Raw genomic sequence first — 22,070 nt, 5'->3', positions numbered from 1 at the left:
GAGGATGATGATGTTGTACCCGTTGCTGCTTCATTTGCTGAGGTGTCAGATACAAGTAAAGTGGTTGTTGATGACGATGTGTCCGTGGATGCCACGTGGGTGTCTGCTCGAAGAGAAGAAGAAGAGGGGGAAAGTTCAGAAGGGGAGACCGAGAGAAGGAGGAGACGAGTTGGAAGCATGGGGAGGTCGTCACAAGGAGCTAGTGGCACAGTGAGACAGCATGTATCGGCACCCAGGGTCAGCCAGACAGCACGCCAATCAACACATGCTGTTGCCACCACCAGAATTCCAACATTGCAAAGCTCAGCAGTGTGGCATTTTTTTTGTGTGTCTGCCTCTGACAACAGCGATGCCATTTGCAACCTGTGCCAAAAGAAACAGAGTCGTGGGAAATCCAACACCCACCTAGGTACAACTGCTTTGCCAAGGCACATGATCGCACATCACAAACGCCTATGGGATCAACACATGATGACGAGTAGAAGCAGCACACAAGCACAAAGCCACCATCTTCCTCCTGGTCCAGCATCTTCAGCCACGTCAACCACTGCTGTCCTCCTTGCCCCCTCTCAACCACCCGACACTCCGCCTCTCACCTTCAGCAGTTCCATCTGATCTGCCCACAGTCAGGTGTCTGTAAAGGAAATGTTTGAGCGGCTTTTGACAGCTGGCTTGACGGAACTCTTAGCCCGCCAGCTTTTACCATACCAGCTGGTGGAGTCTGAGGCCTTCAAAAAATTTGTCGCTATTGGGACACCACAGTGGAAGGTACCCGAACAAATTTTCTTTTCAAAAAAGGCAATCCCAAACCTCTACACAGTGATTGAAAAGGAAGTCATGGCATCTCTGGCATACAGTGTTGGGGCAAGGGTCCATCTGACCACTGATACCTGGTCTGCAAAGCATGGTCAGGGCAGGTATATCACCTACACTGTACATTGGGTCAACCTGCTGACGGCTGACAAGCATGGAATGCGTGGCTCTGCAGCGGAGTTGGTGACACCGCCACGACTTGCAGACAGGCCTACTGCCACCTCCTCTACTCCTCCTACTCCATCCTCTTCCATAACCTCCTCGGCTGAGTCCTCTTCTGCTGCGGTGTCTGGCTGCACATCAACTTTTTCCCCCCAGCTCCCCAGGGGCTATTCCACATCCCGGATACGACAGTGTCACGCCGTCTTGGGGTTGACTTGCCTGAAAGCAGAGAGTCACACCGGACCAGCACTCCTGTCCGCCCTGAACGCACAGGTGGATCAGTGGCTGACTCCGCACCAACTGGAGATCGGCAAAGTGGTGTGTGACAACAGAAGCAATTTGTTGGCGGCATTGAATTTGGGCAAGTTGACACATGTGCCGTGCATTGCACATGTGTGTAATCTGATTGTACAACGCTTTGTGTCTAAGTAACCAGGCTTACAGATCATCCTGAAGCAGGCCAGGAAGGTGTGTGGCCATTTCAGGCATTCCTACACAGCCATGGCGCACTTTTCAGACATTCAGCGCCGAAACAACATGCCAGTGAGGCGCTTGATTTGCGACAGCCCGACACGTTGGAATTCAACACTCCTAATGTTCGACCGCCTGCTCCAACAAGAAAAAGCCGTCAATGAGTATTTGTATGACCGGGGTGCTAGGACAGCCTCTGCGGAGCTGGGAATTTTGTTGCCACATTACTGGACGCTCATGCGCAATGCCTGTAGGCTCATGCGTCCTTTTGAGGAGGTGACAAACCTAGTCAGTCACACCGAAGGCACCATCAGTGACCTCATCCCATTTGTTTTCTTCCTGGAGCGTGCCCTGCGAAGAGTGCTGGATCAGGCTGTAGATGAGCGTGAAGAGGAAGAGGAAGAGTTGTGATCACCATCACCACCAGAAACAGCCTTATCATCATCGCTTGCTGGACCTGCGGCAACGCTGCAAGAGGAGTATGAGGAAGAGGAGTCAGAGGAGGAATGTGGCTTTGAGGAGGAGGAAGACCAACCACAGCAGGCATCCCAGGGTGCTCGTTGTTGTCACCTATCTGGGACCCGTGGTGTTGTACGTGGCTGGGGTGAAGAACAGACCATCAATGACATCAGTGAGGACGAGGAACGGGAAATGAGTAGCTCGGCATCCAACCTTGTGCAAATGGGGTCTTTCATGCTGTCATGTCTGTTGAGGGACCCTCGTATAAAAAGGATGAAGGAGAACGACCTGTACTGGGTGGCCACGCTACTAGACCCCCGGGTATAAGCAGAAAGTGCCTGAAATGTTACCGAATTACCGGAATTCAGAAAGGATGCAGCAGTTCCAAAATAAATTTTAAAGTATGCTTTACACAGCGTATAAGGGTGATGTCACAGCACAAAGGGAATCTAACAGGGGAAGAGGTGAAAGTAATTCTCCTCCTCCCACGACCACGCCGGCAAGGACAGGACGCTTTACAGACGTGTTGTTGATGGAGGACATGCAGAGCTTTTTTTTTTTTTTATTTATAAATTTTTTATTTAAAGTAATAAAACATAACAAATTATAAAGTGGTACATATACATGTGTCTTATATCTCCAGCATGACATAGTAATAATATTGTACATCAAGATATACTTGTACAACATGGTATTTTGTACAACGAGGCAGAGTCCCAGTAGGTTTAATCTTGACCCTCTATAGATAAATAAATGAAGATATAGTAATTCCCTTTATATCGTATCTAGTCTATGATAGCAGTTATATTAATCCTTCAAATTATAAACAGAGCTTCCATAAGGTGCTATCCTGTACTAGTATAAGACCGGGTAATTGTAACTTTAGCTATCTCGTTTCGGGAGCCTATATTCTGACCATAGTTTCCATTGTTTAGAAAATGTGTTGTGGGTACGTGTTTCCCAAGAGGATATTTCCTCAAATCTGAACAGCTGATCAACCTTCAGTTTCCATTGTTCCAAAGATGGAATAGAGGTTGATAACCAGAATTTAGGCACTAATAGACGTGCTGCTATCAACAGTTGTCTAAATAGAAATGAGGGATAGGGGGGGGATTTGTTTATATCTATGTTGAGTAGGGCTAAAGTCGGGGAAATCTGTATATTTGAGTGACAAATCAGATTGCTCTTATCAAATATGAATTGCCACCATTTATTAATTATGGGGCAAGACCACCATATGTGGTAGAACGAGTCTCTATCTTCAAGGCATCTCCAACATTGGTCTGTCGCCACATCTGAATAATGGGAAGTCACATCTGGGGTTCTATACCATCTGGTTAATATTTTATAACCATTCTCCTGTATACGCACACAGCGAGATGATTTATGTGGAGAAAGCATAATTTTTGGTAAGTCAGAGAATGCGAAATCAAGGCTTAAATCCTTTTCCCAGCATCCAATAAAGGCTGGTTTGACTAGTGATGGGGGGTTATTGAGTTTTCCATATAGTTGTGAGATCAACCTTTCCGGTGGGTTAGGGTGGGTAAGAAGAGATTCTATCCAGACCAGGGGTCTCAGCCGATCTTTATTTGAGATGTGTAGAGATATATAGGAGTAGATATATAAGCTAGCGGATAAACACTGTTTGTGAGGGTTTAATTTAGTTTGAATCTCTTTGACTGTGAGAGGAGTATTTTCAGCTTGGTGAAGGCCAAATATGGATATACTAGATTCTCTAATGTCACGTGGGGTGCAATCTCTAATTACTGGGAGAGATGTACCTATGACATCTCCCACCGAAAGGGTTGGTGATGGAAATGGTATTGAGCAATGTGAGGATTGAAGATGTTTCCAAGCTTTGAGAGTAGCCTGTATTATTGGAAAGGGACAGGAGGGGATTTTATTCTGGCTGGAATTCCCTAGAAGGAGAGACCGAAAGGGTTGACCTACAAGTTCTTGTTCCATTGCTACCCAAGATTTAGGATTAGGTGTTCTGAGCCAATCTATTGCTCTGGATAGTAAGACGGCTCTGCCGTATATTTCAGGATCTGGGAAGGCTATGCCTCCTGAATGTTTAGGGCGTGTTAATAAGGCGTAAGAGAGTCTAGTTTTTTTTTGGGTCCAGATGAATGAACTAAAAAGTTTTCTGAGGGAGACATAATAAGACTTAGGGACTGGTATGGGTAAAACCTGCTGGATATAAGTAAGGCGAGGTAAAATTAGTGAGGCCAGAAGGTTTTTACGACCAAACCATGATATCGTAGGTATATTTAGTCTATTTATGTCAGTGGTAAGAGATTGTAAAAGGGGCAAATAATTAAGTGTAAAAAGTTCAGATGGATTGGGGCTTATCTTGACTCCCAGATAGGTGATAAATGGAGATGACCAGTCGAAGGGTGAGTTTTCTTTTAGAGTCATTTGGTTTCTATGAGAGATCTTCACACATATCACTAAGGATTTTTGTTTATTTATTTTAAAGTTTGACAATAGGCTATATGTTTCTAGGTGTTTTTGGATTAAGGGGAGTGAAGTACTGGGATTGGATGTCATAATCATTATGTCGTCTGCGAAAGCCGCAAGTTTGTGGTTTTGGTCACCCAACATGACTCCATGAATGTCCCGGTCTGCTCTCAGTCTAGCAAGAAGGGGTTCCAGGGCTAAAACAAAAAGTAGGGGCGAGAGGGGACATCCCTGGCGAGTGCCATTTTTTATGCTAAAAGGGTCGGTTAGGTCTCCATTGATTAGTACTGATGCTGAAGCTTGGGAGTACATTGCAAAGGTTGCTTGTACAAAGGGACCAGGCAGGCCAAACCTAAGTAAGATTTGTTTTAAATATAACCAGCCAATTCTATCGAATGCTTTTTCTGCATCTGTGCTTAAAAGAAGCAACGGCTTTGACCGTAAAGAAGAGTAGTAAAGCACATTTAAGACTCTAGCTGTGTTGTCTCTACCCTCCCTTCCTCTAACAAAACCCACCTGATCCCTGTGTACAAGCAGAGGAAGCAACGTCGCAAGGCGGTTTGCTAACATTTTCGCAAGTAACTTGAGATCAATGTTAAGAAGTGAGATGGGCCTATAGCTTGCGCATTGTTTGGGGTTTTTCCCTTCTTTGGGGATTAAAGTTATGTGGGCCATTGTCATATCTCTGGATAGATGTTTCCCCTGTAAAGCCATGTTGCAGACTGAGAGCAGATGCGGTAAAACCACTTGCTGGAATGTCTTGTAATAGGTCACTGGGAGTCCATCTGGGCCTGGGCTCTTACCATGTGGGGATTGGGCTAGTGCCTTAGTCAATTCCTCTAAGGTGAACTGGGATGCTAACTTAAGTTTATTTTCAGGTGTTAAGGTGGGCAGAGAGATTGAATCTAGAAAAGATGCAAGAAGATCTGAATGTGTTTCAGAATTCAGATTAGGAGGGAGATTATATAATGTTTCATAAAACGAACGGAATTGATTTCCTATAAGTTTTGAAGAGTAAAGGGGGTTACCCTGGGGGGAGTCAAGTTGATGTATATAGTTTGTGGATCTTCTATCTTTTATTCTTCACATCATAAATTTAGACGCTTTGTCCCCATGAGCATAAAATTTATGTTGGGAATTTAAGAAGTATTTGGCGGTGGACTGTTGTAATAGGGATTTCAGTTCTGCTTTTAAAGATGACAGTTCCGTAAAGTGGGACTCTAAGAGAGATTTTTTGTGTGTTTTTTCTAAGGAATGAATCCTACTGTTCAAGGAATCTATTTTTTTGTTTCTTTCTTTTTTAAGGAATGCCCCAAGACTAATGAAGTGTCCTCTAATATAAGGTTTGTGGGCGTCCCAGAGCGATTGGTCTGAGGTTTCAGGTATTTTATTGATGGAGAAGTATTCCTTGAGTAGATCCAGTATCTTATCTCTAGTCTTAGGGGTGCTCAATATTGATTCATTTAGCCGCCATCTAAATTTACTTGGGTTGGGTGTAGGTGCTGAAATTGGGAGGAAAATGGGGGCATGGTCCGAAAGAAGTATAGAACCTATTTTGGGATTATGACAGAGTTGGAGGTGTTCCTTAGACACAAATAGGTAGTCCAATCTATGATATGACTGGTGGGGATGGGAGTAAAACGTGTAATCTTTTGCGTCTGAATTGAATACACGCCATACATCTATGAGGTTTAAATTCCAAAAGCTTTCTTTTATAAAACGTAATGTTCTATGAGACAAGCTCGATTTGCTGGAAGAGGAATCTAGGATGGGATTTAGAGTTGCGTTTAGGTCTCCTCCAACTACTATCAAACCTTCAGCAAAGGATTCTATTAGGTGAAATATCTTCGTAAACCAAGTATGTTGGCCTGTGTTAGGGGCGTATAAGTTTATGATGGTGTAAGTTTGGGGACCTATAGAGCCCTTCACTAATAGATATTTCCCTTCTGGGTCTTGGAGATGGGAAATATATTTAAAGGGAATCTTCCTCTGGAATCCAATGCTCACCCCCCCGGACGCAGCAGAATTACCTCCACAGTGAAACCAAAGGGGGTAGTTGGAAAAGGATAAGTTGGGGTAATGGTTAAATTTGAAATGAGTCTCCTGTAGGAGGAGGACACTGGCCCCAGCTTTGCGCAGTAATGTGAAAATTTGGCTCCTCTTTGAAGGGGAGTTAAAGCCCTTCACATTATAGGACGTAAATAACAAGTCAGCCATTCGGTTTGATGTTTGGGACACTACCTTGCCGCAGCCAGTTCCTCCTCCCGGGGGCCCACCTTTTATTTCTGCTGAAGCTATATATCCGGAAGGGTGAGAAAGGAGCCAGAGAGTTCTTCCACCATGTCATGTGAGTTGTTTTAATTGAAGTATGTACCTTTAACAAAAAATAAACAAGATAACAAGAAACTGTTAAATGAACTTTGAAAAAGTAAGGCCCAAGTGTGTGGGTCACATTAATAGGCATAATAAGGATCGCAAGGGGGGAAAGGTGTTGTCAGCCCTATTGTGATCCTTCCAGCACATTAATACAGCCTCAACAGTGAGGCAGGAGACAGAATGACTTTAGATATTAGAGGTGAATTGGTATATTGATAAGAAAGGAGTGGAGGGGGGGGGGGGGGGGGAGGAAGGGGGGGGTAAGGAAAGGTATAGAGAGGGGGTTGGTGAGCAGGGAAAAGGAAGTTAAGTAGTGAGTTTAGACATTTGAAGAAACCTTCGGGTTATAAGATAAACCCAGTATTATGGTGTCATCTGGTTGGTCTTGCGCTTATTCTTCTGGGATCTCGGGGTGCGCGGCGGCTCAAAAGGTGTGATCTTTGGAACTTCTGGCAGGTCAGTAAGATCTTGATATAGTTCCCAGTTTTCTATAGGGAGAGGAGAAATCTGCAGGTGTTCATATGCTCCTGCCAAATCTAAGAAAGATGATATGGTGAGGCGGCGTCCCTCATAGAAAAATGATATCCCGAATGGAAATGTCCATCTGTATGGTATCTTCTTTGTTCTAAGCCAGTCAGTCAGGGGCTTCAGGCTTCTTCTCTTCTTGAGGGTAGATGGAGCCAGGTCTTGGAAGACTGAGATAGGAGTCCCCTCATAGGACAAATCAGGTGTGTTTCTTGCTGCCTCCAGTATTGCTGATTTGGTCTGGTAATTAAGGAACCGACATATGATGTCCCTTGGAGGTTCTGTGGGTTTGGGCTTAGGTCGCAAGGCCCGATGCGCCCTTTCCACTGTTATATCTATTGGCATCTCTGGGCCCAAGATGGCGCCGCATATTCCTATCACCACCGTCGGGATACTTGCAGCATCGATGGATTCCGGCACTCCCCTGAAGCGCAGGTTGTTTCTACGCCCCCTGTTTTCCTGATCTTCCACAGCATTGTGAATCTCATTCAGGTAAGTGCGGCATTTCTGTAAAGAGGAGGCCGTGGCTGACTGGTGCTCTGAAACAGCAATTTGGTGTGACTCTAAGGTGACGACCCTGTCACCAATATGTTGGACATCATAGCGGAGGGCAGTTAACTCACTGAGTATTGGTTCCATCGCCATGCTGAGGGATTGCTTCAAGAATCGACGAGTAATGGGGAGAGCTGTTTTGCCATGGGAGTCTTCTGTGTCGCTGTCCCCCTCTGACATCTCAGGGGAACGGTCGCGCGCCTTATGTGATGCAGCCGGCGCCATTTTAGGTTCCCTGGCTGCTACTGTGGCGGCGGCTTTCTTTATAAATTTATCCATATCCCCGCTTATGTGAAGGGGTTTGGGGGCATTGGAGTTATCCCCAGATCTTGGGTTACCAATCTTGACCATCTTTTCTTCTGTCAGCTGGCGTATGCTAGTGCTGTGCAGGAATCAGTACGGAGAGCTCCTGACTATGCTGCCATCACAGTCCGGCGCTAGCTCCGCCCCCCCCGACATGCAGAGCTTTTAAGTCCTATGCATCGCCACAGCCCTTCGGGGTCCACCCTCAGAGAACAACTCGACCGACAGGTAGCAAACTACCTTGCCTTAACTGCAGATATTGACACTCTGAGGAGCGATGAACCCCTTGACTACTGGGTGTGCAGGCTTGACCTGTGGCCTGAGCTATCCCAATTTGCGATAGAACTTCTGGCCTGCCCCGCTTCAAGTGTCCTGTCAGAAAGGACCTTCAGTGCAGCAGGAGGTATTGTCACTGAGAAGAGAAGTCGCCTAGATCAAAAAAGTCTAGATTACCTCACCTTTATTAAGATGAATGAGGGATGGATCCCGAAGGGACTGACAGTGGGCGATACATTCGACTAAAAAAGGCCTGATGAGATGTGCTGCCTTGGGCTAAAAATGGTCCACACGCTGCTGTATTTTATCTCTGAATGCCGGATGACTTGCGTGACTTTTCTGCCACCAACTAGGGTTCAAGCCGCAATGTTTTAGGGTACTTTCTGCCTGGGAAACATAATTTTTTCTGGCTGCTGCTACAGCAGCGGCTGCAACAATACCTACTTTTTCAGGCATGTGTACATGCCTAATTTTTCTGGCCTCTGGTGCTGCACTGTGGCTTTAAAAACCAAACAAAAAAAAGGCACATACATGTGTCAATTCCCCTTTGTGATCGTTACCTTCTTGTGGTGAAGGGGATTGCGTATCACAATGAAGCGACCACCTCTATGAGTGTGTTGGCAATGGCAATGTTGGCACACCCCAGATGATAAGGTCGTTGCTTCATTGTGAACAGACCAAAAGCGATCGACTGGATAATTTTGCATAGAAAAAAAAAAATTTTTCTTTGTGATCATCTAAGGTGATCATTAAAGCCTACTAGGCCAACAATGGGCCCACACTGCAGAATCATTGTTTTCTGGGTCACTTACCTGTCACTGAACTACCTCAGCACGACCATAGGCTTTGAAAAAACCCCATCGCCTGCAATCTCCCAAACGTGCGCACGCACACAGTCATCACTACACCAAGATTGACGCATAGAGGAATAAAATTTGTCATGAGTGTGTCAACTATTGACAACTCTTTGCGGTTATCTAAAATCTATTCCATACATGTCCCCTGATAGGGAACGTAACAGGGATTAAACTGATAGGAATAGTACTACTTAACACACCACTCCTATCTGGTGGCACAGTAGATTGCACGCGCAGTGCCCAAAATTGGAAGTAGGAGGACCGACCAAGCATCTTTTTCCATCTCCCGGTTCCTAAAATCTATTCCATATACACATCCCCTGATAGGGGACGTAACAGGGATTAAACTGATAGGAATAGTACTACTTAACACACCACTCCTATCTAGTGACACAGTAGATTGCACACGCAGTGCCCCAAATTGGAAGTAGGAGGGCCGACCAGGCATCTTTTTCCATCTCCCGGTTCCTAAAATCTATTCCATACACGTCCATTGATAGGGGACGTAACAGGGATTAAACTAATAGGAATAGTACTACTTAACACACCTTATAATAATGCAGAGAGAGGCAACGCAGAGAGAGGAGTCTGAAGAAGAGGAGTCAGAGGAGGAAGGTGGCTTTGAGGAGGTGGAAGACCAAACACAGCAGGCGTCCCAGGGGGCTTGTTGTCACCTTTCGGGGACCCTTGGTGTTGTACGTGGCTGGGTGGAGGAAGAGACCTTCAATGACATCAGTGAGGACAAGGAATGGGACATGGCTAGCTTGGTATCCAACCTTGTGCAAATGGGGAGTTTGCGGTTGTGCAAATGGACTGTTTGTGGTGCGTTAAACAGGGAGTTTGGTCTGTCCCTGTGAAGCGGGCGTAACCTTTACATTACCTGATCGATACAACATCATACCTGATGTTTTAAAGCACGTTATTCCAAACAATTTAGGAATGTTAGGTGATTTATGCCCTTAATGGATTAAAACCCGACTCTGCGTCAACTACGGAATTTTCCATGAGAGTTTTGCCATGGATCCCCCTCCGGCATGCCACAGTCCAGATGTTAGTCCCCTTGAAACAACTTTTCCATCACTATTGTGGCCAGAAAGAGTCCCTGTGGTTTTTAAAATTCGCCTGCCTATGACGGTTCGCCCGGTTCGTCCGTTCGCGAACATTTGCGAAAATTTGATTTCTCCGTTTCGCGAATGGAAAATTTTATGTTCGCTACATCTCTAGTCTGATCCTTTGGTTATATGTCTCTGTCATTATGGATGGGGTCCTTTACCCTGGGGATGCTTTCCTCTTTATTTTTTATTTGTTGCTATATTTTTTTTCCATTTATATATGTATAAATATCTCCATTCATGTTTTTATTCCCATATGTTCAATTGATCAGTTTTAGTCTTTGTGCTTCTAGTGTGTATATATATTTATTCTTCACATTCTTTATATTTCCTTATGTTACCGATCGTAATTGACCGTCGTCATTGAATAAATTAAAATTTGTTTATTGGTTTCGAATGTGCGCCCTTTGTTGTCCACATGCTTGACCCCTATGGTCCGGCGCTCCTCCAGTACTGTTGTTTACCTCATTGGCGGTGTGGATCCCGCCCAAGATAATTGGACAAGTTCAGGCTGCACCAACCGCATACCATTTCCACTTGGTCTTCATTGTGGTTGCGCCCAATTAGGTGCAACCCGAATAGGTGAGCCAACCATTTCTCCCTATCTGTGTATACAATTTATATTTGATATACAGTACAGACCAAAAGTTTGGACACACCTTCTCATTCAAAGAGTTTTCTTTATTTTCATGACTATGAAGGCATCAAAACTATGAATTAACACATGTGGAATTATATACATAACAAACAAGTGTGAAACAACAGAAAATATGTAATATTCTAGGTTCTTCAAAGTAGCCACCTTTTGCTTTGATTACTGCTTTGCACACTCTTGGCATTCTCTTGATGAGCTTCAAGAGGTAGTCCCCTGAAATGGTCTTCCAACAGTCTTGAAGGAGTTCCCAGAGATGCTTAGCACTTGTTGGCCCTTTTGCCTTCACTCTGCGGTCCAGCTCACCCCAAACCATTTTGATTGGGTTCAGGTCCGGTGACTGTGGAGGCCAGGTCATCTGGCGCAGCACCCCATCACTCTTCTTCATGGTCAAATAGCCCTTACTTTCAAAGTTTTCCCAATTTTTCGGCTGACTGACTGACCTTCATTTCTGAAAGTAATGATGGCCCCTCGTTTTTCTTTACTTAGCTGCTTTTTTCTTGCCATAATACAAATTCTAACAGTCTATTCAGTAGGACTATCAGCTGTGTATCCACCTGACCTCTCCTCAACGCCACTGATGGTCCCAACCCCATTTATAAGGCAAGAAATCCCACTTATTAAACCTGACAGGGCACACCTGTGAAGTGAAAACCATTTCAGGGGACTACCTCTTGAAGCTCATCAAGAGAATGCCAAGAGTGTGCAAAGCAGTAATCAAAGCAAAAGGTGGCTACTTTGAAGAACCTAGAATATGACATATTTTCAGTTGTTTCACACTTGTTTGTTATGTATATAATTCCACATGTGTTAATTCATAGTTTTGATGCCTTCAGTGTGAATCTACAATTTTCATAGTCATGAAAATAAAGACAACTCTTTGAATGAGAAAGTGTGTCCAAACTTTTGGTCTGTACTGTACCTTATGAGCGCTTTTCTCTCCTCATTGCCACTGTTTGCTGTATTGCCCTGAGTCCTCAAGTGAAGAGTTACTAAAGTAACTCTGAGATACGCAGGCTCTAGGTGTTTTTATTCTGGTGAACTCACCCAATAATAGACACACCAATGGATTACAGCCAACACCGTCTATTTGAACAACAGAAATTGACACACATTTGAACAGTGAATGAAGCAAGTACTCCTAACTCTTGAGAATCTGAGAAAGATGCACCTCCCGAACAAGAGATTGCTTCAAAAGAATTAGCTAATCTTTTCTTTCAACTGGAATCTGTTCTCAAGGAAGAGATCCAACATCATCTGGACCTGATCCTGCTTGAGGTCTACCTTAAGGAATCCTTGATCCCACGTGGTCTGCGACTGAGATTGAAAAGTCCTTTCAAAAATAACCAAGATTTCACTAGGGAGTGGGATGATTACATGTTAAATTGTGCCAGGGGGTTGATGGAACGGTTATGCACCAAATGTGAATCCTTATGTAACTCTCTTAAGGATCAAATTCAATTACAGACTCGCCACTTGACTAATTTCAGCACACACAAGGATTACACCAAATATGACAGACTCGTCACAGGTCGTTTGCTCCAACACGAGTGTGACATTATAAATAAAAAAAAACTGTCTAGAGATAGATAAGACTTCCAGAACGGCAATATCAAGTTCTGGAAGAAAAAAAGATCCCAGGCGGAATCCTTTAATTAAAATCGGCCTCATATGACCAGTGCAGCTGTGGGCCCTAACATCCCTAAGACTCGTGCAAAACCCCCAATACACAATCCCTAGACATACATCATGCACCGTAGCAATCACCCGAACCTCAGACATGCACAATACCCAGCTCTGAGGGCCCCATCTTTCAACTTTGGATCCCGCCCCTCTTCACCTCATGTGCTCATCAGACAGAGACCGCCTCTCACTACCCAAGGTAAGCCACCCATAAAATACACAAATCCACCAACATCCCCCCTTGCCAAAAATAAGATATGGTGCAGTACACACGTGACCCTTTTCCATTCACACTTTACCGCAATCAGATACTCCATTATGGTTCACTCCACCATCCATACCACCGTTACCACGATCTCTCCCTCCCTCTAGGTCCCCCCTGAACCTTTCATAAGGTTGTCCCCTCAATTTGCCTCCCACCTCTTTCCCGTCAGTTTCCTCGTCACTTAACCCCACTGGGTCCGATCCATATTTGTTGGAGGACTCCCTAATCACACTTCATAATACAAGCACCCCAGTGGATTCACAGATTCTCTCCAGTCACACCATAAATAAATCAGTGTCTTTTTTATCGCTACCCGGGGCACTGACCCCGCAAGCAACGTACGCTCTAAAACAACCATCAGGTGGAACGACAATGATAATGGAGTTCTTCAAACCCAGTACAGGACCCCCCAAAAAGGGCTAAAAAGAAAATAATGCCGAAGAGGACTGAGAGGGGGAGTCCAAAACCGTGAAATCAAAGGGAATAGAAAATATGGAGGTAACTACACAGAACCCCCCACAGTCCCAAGAGGAACAAAATTACGCTGCAGTGAAAATATTCAACCTCTCTGGATTCAGGATTTCTTTGGCTCAAACATCTGTCCTCCAGAGAGGTCTGTCATTTTGTCCTGCTGATAAATTTAATGAATTTGAACTCTTTGTCAACCTTAATACATTCATCAGAAATGTTACACTCCAAAGGCATTTTGCTATTGGATCTAGACAAGCTATGGCTGGCGTAAAAGAGGAAGACGCAGAGAATACTGATATACCGGTTACCATTCATACCAGCTTAAAACCAAAATCAACCTTTAACCCCACCCACCACAGAGGGAATCATATTAACACCTTCTTCTCACTAGTGTCCAAAGATATGAGAAACATCAATAAAAACATCAAGACTAAGAACAACTTGACCAAAGAGGAAAAAGACGCACTGATTGAACTGAACAATAATCATCTCCTTGTTATCAGGAATGCAGATAAGGGAGGTGGAATAGTCCTTCAGAATAAGGCTGAGGAAGACCAAGTTTTATCTAAGAAGGAGAGGGAATATATAACAGTGGACCACCCGAATACTGCACTATTCTACCATCTACCAAAAGTCCATAAGGATATTAGAAACCCACCAGGGAGACCAATTATCTCTGGGATAAATTCATTAGCTAGTAATCTCTCTCATTATATGGACGTTTTTCTGCAAAAACATGTTGTGAACCTTCCTTCCCACTTAAGAGACTCCACACAACTTATCACTTTGCTGAAAGATATCAAATGGGAACCGCTGGACGTGGCAGCCTTTTATTCCAATATCCCACACGAAGCAGGAATCAGAACTGCGAGTCATTACCTGGAAACCGACTGCAATCTTTCCCCCAAACACAAGAAATTTATCTTGGATGCAATTTACTTTATTCTCATGCATAACGTGTTTTCATTTGAGAAGAAATTTTACAAACAGCAGAAGGGGACCGCGATGGGGACGCGTTTCGCACCCAGCTTTGCGAACCTGTACATGTGCCGTTTCGAGGATGAATTTATCTATATAACGGTCATTGCTGTAAAGATAGGATCGTCCTCTATAAACTTTATATTGACGATCTGATCTTCATTTGGAGAGGTACCAGTGAGGAAGCCCAGGCCTTTATCTCTCATCTCAATACCAACACATGGAACCTCTCGTTTACAGCCAATGGGTCGACGTCATCTATTGAATATTTAGATATGGTCTTATACTCAGATAATGAAACCATCATGTCCTAGACATACTTCAAAAAGGTTGATAGTAACAGCTACCTTGACTACAGAAGCACCCACTACAAGAAATGGAAGCACAACACTCCGTTTAGCCAGTTTAAACGGATTAGAAGAAATTGCAGTAATAGGAGCGATTTCATTGCCTAGAGTCAGATCCTACATTCAAGATTCCTCAATAAAAAATATCCCAGAAGAATCATAGAAGACGCCTTCATACGAGCGAGTAGCCAAAGCCAGGATGAATGTTTGAAGATCATAGAAAAGGAAAAACCTACAGAAATGGAGAATACAAAAAAATATAAATCCTCATTTATCACCACTTATAAGCCCAATCATGAGGTCCTAAGAAACATCCTAATGAAACACTGGCATATACTGAACAACAATCCCTACCTTAAAGAAACTACAATATATAATCTAGACCACAGATCACTTTCAGAAGAGCAAAGACGATAAAGAATATACTAGCACCAATCAGATTGAAAAAGAAAAAGAAGGGCACTACATGTTCAACCAGTGCGAGTAGCCATCTAGATTACGTTGGCAGTTATAAATGTAGTCATAATCTCTGTAAGTGTTGCACCAGGATTTCAAATGATGTGCAAACCATTAAGAGCAACATAATGGGAGAATAATTTCTCATAAAAAGTTTTCTAAACTGCTCATCCTCATATATTGTCTACTTGCTGGAATGCGGATGTGGACTGCAGTACGTGGGCTGTACCATCCAATCTCTGTGAAAGAACATTGATGGAACAATACGCGGGGGTACCTCAAGCACAGTGTATCCCGACATTTTATCTCTATTCATAATACGTTTCTAAACTGACTATTATACCAATCGAATCCATTACTGAAACCTGCTCTGATAGATTTAGAACGCTACAAAAAAGGGAGATGTTCTGAATCTTCAAGCTTTAGACCTTGGAACCTTATGGACTGAACGAGTCTAGAAAACAAATGCTTTTGATTTCTCTGAAAAAGGCCCATGTTCAGGTTCTTCCCCCCGCTCCCCTCCCCTTCCTACCCGCTTGTCACTACCCATAGAACATGCTTCTGTCATCAGGACACTCAAGATTTTGTAATTCTTAAACTTACACCTATATATCCGATTAATATGTTTCATTCCCCCTATGATATCTAATGTATTCATCCATTCATTCATTTTTATTCATTCTATTTTTTCCTTCATTCATAATCCATATACTCTGCCCCTCTACCATTACCAGTTTGTCACTTGGTTATTTTCGCTCCACACATCCACCCTCTTCATTGGTTAGGTGTTATGTATATATGTATTTATATGCACACCAGTGTGTATGTGTGTATGTTCATTCACTTACCCATCCTCATGTTATCAAATCTCATGCCTCCCCTCCATATTAGATTTAGATTCTTATTATATTATACATTTTTTTGTGTCCCTTCTCAAGCTCAAAAACTCAATTTTCTGTTCATCAGTTCATGTTCCCCTCAACACTTCCCATCTTGTACTATCTGCACATTCTCTGAAGTGGCGTTGCGCTCCCACATCATCCCATTCTCCCCATGCAGCTTCATTCGTAGCGCTCCTAACCCCGCCCCACCTCTAACTCTCCTCCAACCAGTACAGCCCTCCCCTCCCACACCTCCTCTTTAACCTCAGCAGTGCGCTGAGTACAGCCAGCGTTCTCCACGTGCCGACAAACAGCGGCCGTGCCTGTCAACCTGCTGATCTGTCTCCAGGTACTAGTTTATTTTGCTTTGAATTACAGGTACCTTCCTTTAGGTTCTCTTTACATTTGGCTCCATTATTTACTATTTATTATTTAATATTAACAGCTACCACCTTCAGTTTAATACCTAGTTGAACTATTCTGTTATTCCTACAGTTATACTCATATTTAGTAATTTGCAATTGATAATCACAGCTCTGCATATTTTTTATATTCCTTTTTATAAACTTCCTCAATATATTATGAAAACACAGCAAGACATGGGTCTGATGCTTTGGGTATATGTCTTTGTCTGTATGGATGGGGTCCTTTACCCTGGGGATGCTTTCCTCTTTTTTTTTTTATTTATTGTTATTTTTTATTTTTTATTTTTCATTTATATATATATATATATATATATATATATATATATATATTTCCATTCATGTTTTTATTTACATACTGTATATTCAATTGATCAGTTTTAGTCTTTGTGCCTCTGGTGTGTATACATATTTATTCTTCACATTCTTTATATTTCCTTGATTTATTCTACGTTACTGATATATATATTTATATATATTTTTTATGAATTAATATAACGTCTTTTTATGAAATTTTTATCATTACCACCACATTCCTTTATACCTCTATATATGTATTGTATTTACTTTCTTTTAGACTTGATAAAGGGGTCTGTGGTACCCGAAACGCGTCGTCATTGAATAAATTGAAATTTGTTTACTGGTTGTGAATGTGCGGCCTTTGTTGTCCACACGCTTGACTCATTTGGTCCGGCGCTCCTCCAGTACTGTTGTTTACGTGATTGGTGGTGTGGCTCCCGCCCAAGGTGATTGGACAAGTTCAGCAGCACCAACTTTACCATTTCCACTTGGTCTTCATTGTGGTTGCGCCCAATTAGGTGCAACCCGAATAGGTGAGCAAACCATTTCTTCCCATCTGTGGATACAATTTCTATTTGACATACTCACCCTATGAGCGCCTTTCTCTCCTCATTGGCGCAAAATCACTAGTGGAAGCAGTCTTAATAGATAGATTCTTCTTGTTTTAATAAGAAACAACGCGTTTCGGGGATTAGAGGCTCCCCTTCATCAGGTGAAACCTGATAAAGGGGAGCCTCTAATCCCCGAAACACGTTGTTTCTTATTAAAACAAGAAGAATCTATCTATTAAGACCGCTTCCACTAGTGATTTTGCGCAGATGCAGAACCTTTCTTTCACTTACCTACGTATTCCTTTTGGGGGACGACATCCCAGCCAAGAGATCATAAAATCTGCGGCTGCAATCCTGGTTTAAAGGTCTTATTTCTACTAAGTCTACAGTAGCGTTGTGCCTGCTGGAGCACAACCCTATAAGCTGAGTTTGGATATTTCTCACTCTGACATTCTTATCCGGTTGAACATACTACCCTATTGTGCGCTCAGTTTTTTCTCTGTTTTTCTCTGTTTCCCCGTTCCCGTCCGTGACCTACGCTTTCTCTCCTCATTGCCACTGTTTACTAGAATATGAATCTTATAATCTAGTAAAGTGGGGAAAATTGGCTTCTACCTCACATGTTTTTTTTTTTTTGCCTTCCTCTGGATCAACTTCCAGGATAACAGGCCGAACTGGATGGACAAATGTCTTTTTTCGGCCTTATGTACTATGTTACTATGTTATATGAAGTCGGTAAGCAGGTGGAACTTTACTCCTCAAAGACTTAGCCATGTTTTTTCAGGGAGCATCACATCTCTGCAGGAGAGAGGGGTTCTTAACCCCAGGGTGATAGGTGATGATGAAATTAAATCTGGTGAAAAACAATGACCATCTGGCCTGCCTAGGGTTCAGTCGTTTAGCCGAATCCAGATAAGCCAGATTTTTGTGGTCAGTAAGCACAGTAATAGGATGAATAGCTCCTTCCAACCAATGACACCACTCCTCAAAAGCTAATTTAATGGCCAGCAACTCTCTATTACCTACGTCATAATTCCTTTTTGCAGCCGAGAGTTTCTTAGAGAAGAAAGCACATGGGCGCCATATTAAAAACTGACAAACCATCAGATAATCCTAAAAGCTACAGGCCGATCTCCCTGCTATCTGCTATGTACAAGTTACTAGAAAGAATTATCTATAATTGAATCAGTCCAGAAATACTCAAAGCTACGGCATATATATTAGGACATCGTCAGACATAATCCACAACTCCATCCTCCGTCAGGCAAAACTCCCTCCTACCTCAGATTTTAGACAAAACTCCGTCCTCCCTCATCCAAAACTCCATCAGACCTCAGACATCAGCCAAAACTCCGTCCTCCCTCAGACATCAGCCAAAACTTTGTCCTCCCTCATCCAAAACTCCATCCCCCCTCATCCAAAACTCCGTCCTCCCTCATCCAAAACTCCGTCAGTCTGACGGAGTTTTGGCTGATGTCTGACGGAATTTTGGCTGATGTCTGACGGAATTTTGGCTGATGTCTGAAGGAGTTTTGGCTGATGTCTGATGGAGTTTTGGATGAGGGAGGATGGAGTTTTGGATGAGGGAGGACGGAGTTTTGGCTGATGTCTGAGGGCGGACGGAGTTTTGGATGAGGGGGGACAGAGTTTTGTCTGAGGTCTGATGGAGTTTTGGATGAGGGAGGACAGAGTTTTGTCTAAAGTCTGAGGTAGGAGGGAGTTTTGCCTGACGGGGGATAGAGTTGTGGATGATGTCTGACGATGTCCTAATATGTATGCCGTACAAAGCAATACCCATCGAACAAGCCAGATTTCGACCCAAAGAAGCTGCTCAGACCAAGTCCTATCACTCACTATGTATATAGAGGTGGGATTCCAAAGAATACTGAAAACCTCTGCTGCATTTATAGACCTGTCCGCAGCCTATGATACAGTATGGAGAGAGGGGATGATACTTAAATTTCTCAGTGTAATCCCCGTCTATCCCGCCTAATAGACAACATGCTCAATGATCGCACATTTCAAGTAATCATGGGAACAAACACCAGCTCCAAAATGAAGCTAAAGAACGGACTACCACAAGGGTCAGTGAGAAAAGGAAGATTTAACCATATACCCTTGTTTGTGGTGGAAGGGGCGCATTGGAATACAGTGTATTCAGTACATTATAAACAACACATTTAAAGTGCCTTTATGTTCAGCCACTTTCCTTTGGTGGAGTCGAGAAGTCATGGTCAATCCAGGCCTTGTTCATTTTTATAAGAGTCAACTTGTCAGCATTTTCAGCTGACAGGCGGATACGCTTATCTGTTCTAATGCCACCAGCAGCACTAAATACCCGCTCAGACAAAACGCTGGCGGCAGGGCAGGCCAGTACCTCCAAGGCGTAGAGCGCCAGTTCGTGCAACATGTCCAGCTTGGACACCCAGTAGTTGTAAGGCACTGAGGGATCATTAAGGACACTAACATGGTCTGCTATGAACTCCTTCACCATCTTCCTAAATTTTTCCATCCTTGTGACACTAGGCCGCGCATCAGGAGGAAGGTGCTGGTGGGGTGTCATGAAACTGTCCCAGGCTTTGGAGAGTGTTGCCCTGCCTCTGTTGGAACTGCTGTGTGTTCCACTTGTCTCGGTAGGCCAAGGAACTACGGAATCTGCCGCCAGCGTTGTCAGATGGAAATTTTTGGAGCAATTTTTCAACAAGGATCTTCTGGTATTGCACCATTTTGCTCGTCCTCTCCACCAGAGGAATGAGAGATGAGAAGTTATCTTTGTAGCGGGGGTTGATAAGGGTGAACTACCAGTAATCCGTGTTGTCTAAAATGCGTATATCGCGCGGGTCGCTGGAAAGCCAGCCTAACATGAAGTCAGCCATGTGTGCCAGAGTACCAACAGGCAAGACTTCGCTGTCGTCATCAGGAGGATCACTCTTAATCTCCTCATCCTCTTCCTCCTCTTCTGCCCACCCATGTGGAACAGATGGAATTAAACTTCCATGAGTACTAACCTCTGTAGCGGAGGCAACCACCTCCTGCTCCTCCTCCTTTTCATCGTCCAATTCACGTTGAGAAGATGAACTGAGGGTGGTCTGGCTATCACCCTGTGTAATGTTTTCCCCCATTTTCACCTCTACCACATGAATAGCGTCAACCTTAATTGAGTAGACACAGAAGTGGGATGGTTACGCTGATAATAGCGTTATCGCCGCTCACCATCTGTGTTGATTCCTCAAAGTTTCTTAAAACCTCACAGAGGTCAGACATCCATGCCCAAGCTGACTGGAAAGGCGACGACCATGTTGCAGCTGGTATTCCACTACTGCCCTCTGCTGTTTACAAAGCCTGGCCAACATGTGGAACGTCGAGTTATAGCGCGTGCTCACGTACCACAACAGTTGGTGAGCTGGCGTTTTCAAGTGCTGCTGCAGTGTTGACAGACTGGCTGAAGCTGTCGGTGACTTGTGGAAATTTGCACACACGCGGTGCACCTTCAACAGTAGCTCAGGCAAATTGGGGTTGGTGAACCACAAGGTTGTACACATGGGCTAGGCATGGTTTGTGTGTGAGCATGCCAAGCTCCAAAGCCGCCACCAAGTTACGGCCATTATCAGACACAACCATGCCTGGTTTTAGGTTGAGTGGCAAGAGCCACAGCTCTGTCTGGTCTCTTATCCCCTGCCACAGCTCTGCGGCAGTGTGCTGTTTGTTCTCTAAGCATATCCGCTTCAGAACGGCCTGTTGTCGCTTCCCCACTGCAGTGCTACACTGCTTCCAGCTACTAACTGATGACTGACTGGTGCTGCACGCGGATAATTTGGAGGTGGAAGTGGAGGAGGAGGCGGAGGAGGAGAACTGGGGGTTCTAGCCACTAACGTAGGTGCTGGCGGAAACCCTGATCGACGTAGGGCCCGCAATCCTTGGCGTCAGTAGCACCTGTGCCATCCCAGGGTACGACTCTCTCCCGGCCTCCACAACGTTAACCCAGTGTGCCGTCAGGGAAATGTAGTGTCGCTGGCCGAATGCACTTGTCCATGTGTCCATGGTTAAGTGGACCTTCCCAGTAACTGCGTTGGTCAGGGCATGTGTGATGTTACGGAACACATGTTGGTGCAAGGCAGGCACACCTTGAAAAATAGTGGCAGCTGGGGACTGTGTAACGAGGGACAGCCATCGACATCAGACTGCGGAAGGCCTCAGTGTCCACAAGCCTAAATGGCTTCATTTTCAGGGCCAGTAATTTTGAAAGTTGCACATTTAGTGGTATGGCCTGTGGGTGGGTGGCTGGGTATTTGCACTTGCATTCAAATGCCTGAGGTAAGGACATTTAGACGCTGCGCTGGGACACAGAAGTGGATGTGGTCGCTGATGGTGCTTGAAAGGTCCAGGTGCAGGGTGGGATGCATCCAGGCCTGTGCCTTCGACAGGGGCCAGCACGTAAAACAGGTGAAGAGGAGGCACTGGTGTGACCCGCAGACACAGATTGTGGACCCAGGCGTTCGTCCCACTTATTATGGTGCTAGAATACCATGTGGAAGATCATGCTGGCGGTGGTGAGGTTGCTAGTCTTCATGCCCCGGCTTATTTTCTTATGGCACAGGTTGCAAACTACTATTCTTTTGTCGTCCGCAAAAAAGTGCCATACTGCGGAACATCTACCCCTTGGCACGGGAAATTTTCACAAGGGGTTGCTCTGTGGAA

General features: G+C 44.2%; 1 protein-coding gene across 2 annotated transcripts in view; it reads right to left on the bottom strand.

Moving 5' to 3' along the window:
* LOC120995112 (proline and arginine rich end leucine rich repeat protein) overlaps window positions 1-22,070 on the bottom strand; it is a 397,210-nt gene that overhangs the window by 331,328 nt on the left and 43,812 nt on the right. The window lies entirely within an intron of this gene.

Source organism: Bufo bufo, chromosome 3 (assembly GCF_905171765.1).
Source record: "Bufo bufo chromosome 3, aBufBuf1.1, whole genome shotgun sequence".
NCBI lineage: Eukaryota > Metazoa > Chordata > Amphibia > Anura > Bufonidae > Bufo > Bufo bufo.
This window is presented reverse-complemented; position numbering and strand designations above follow the sequence as displayed.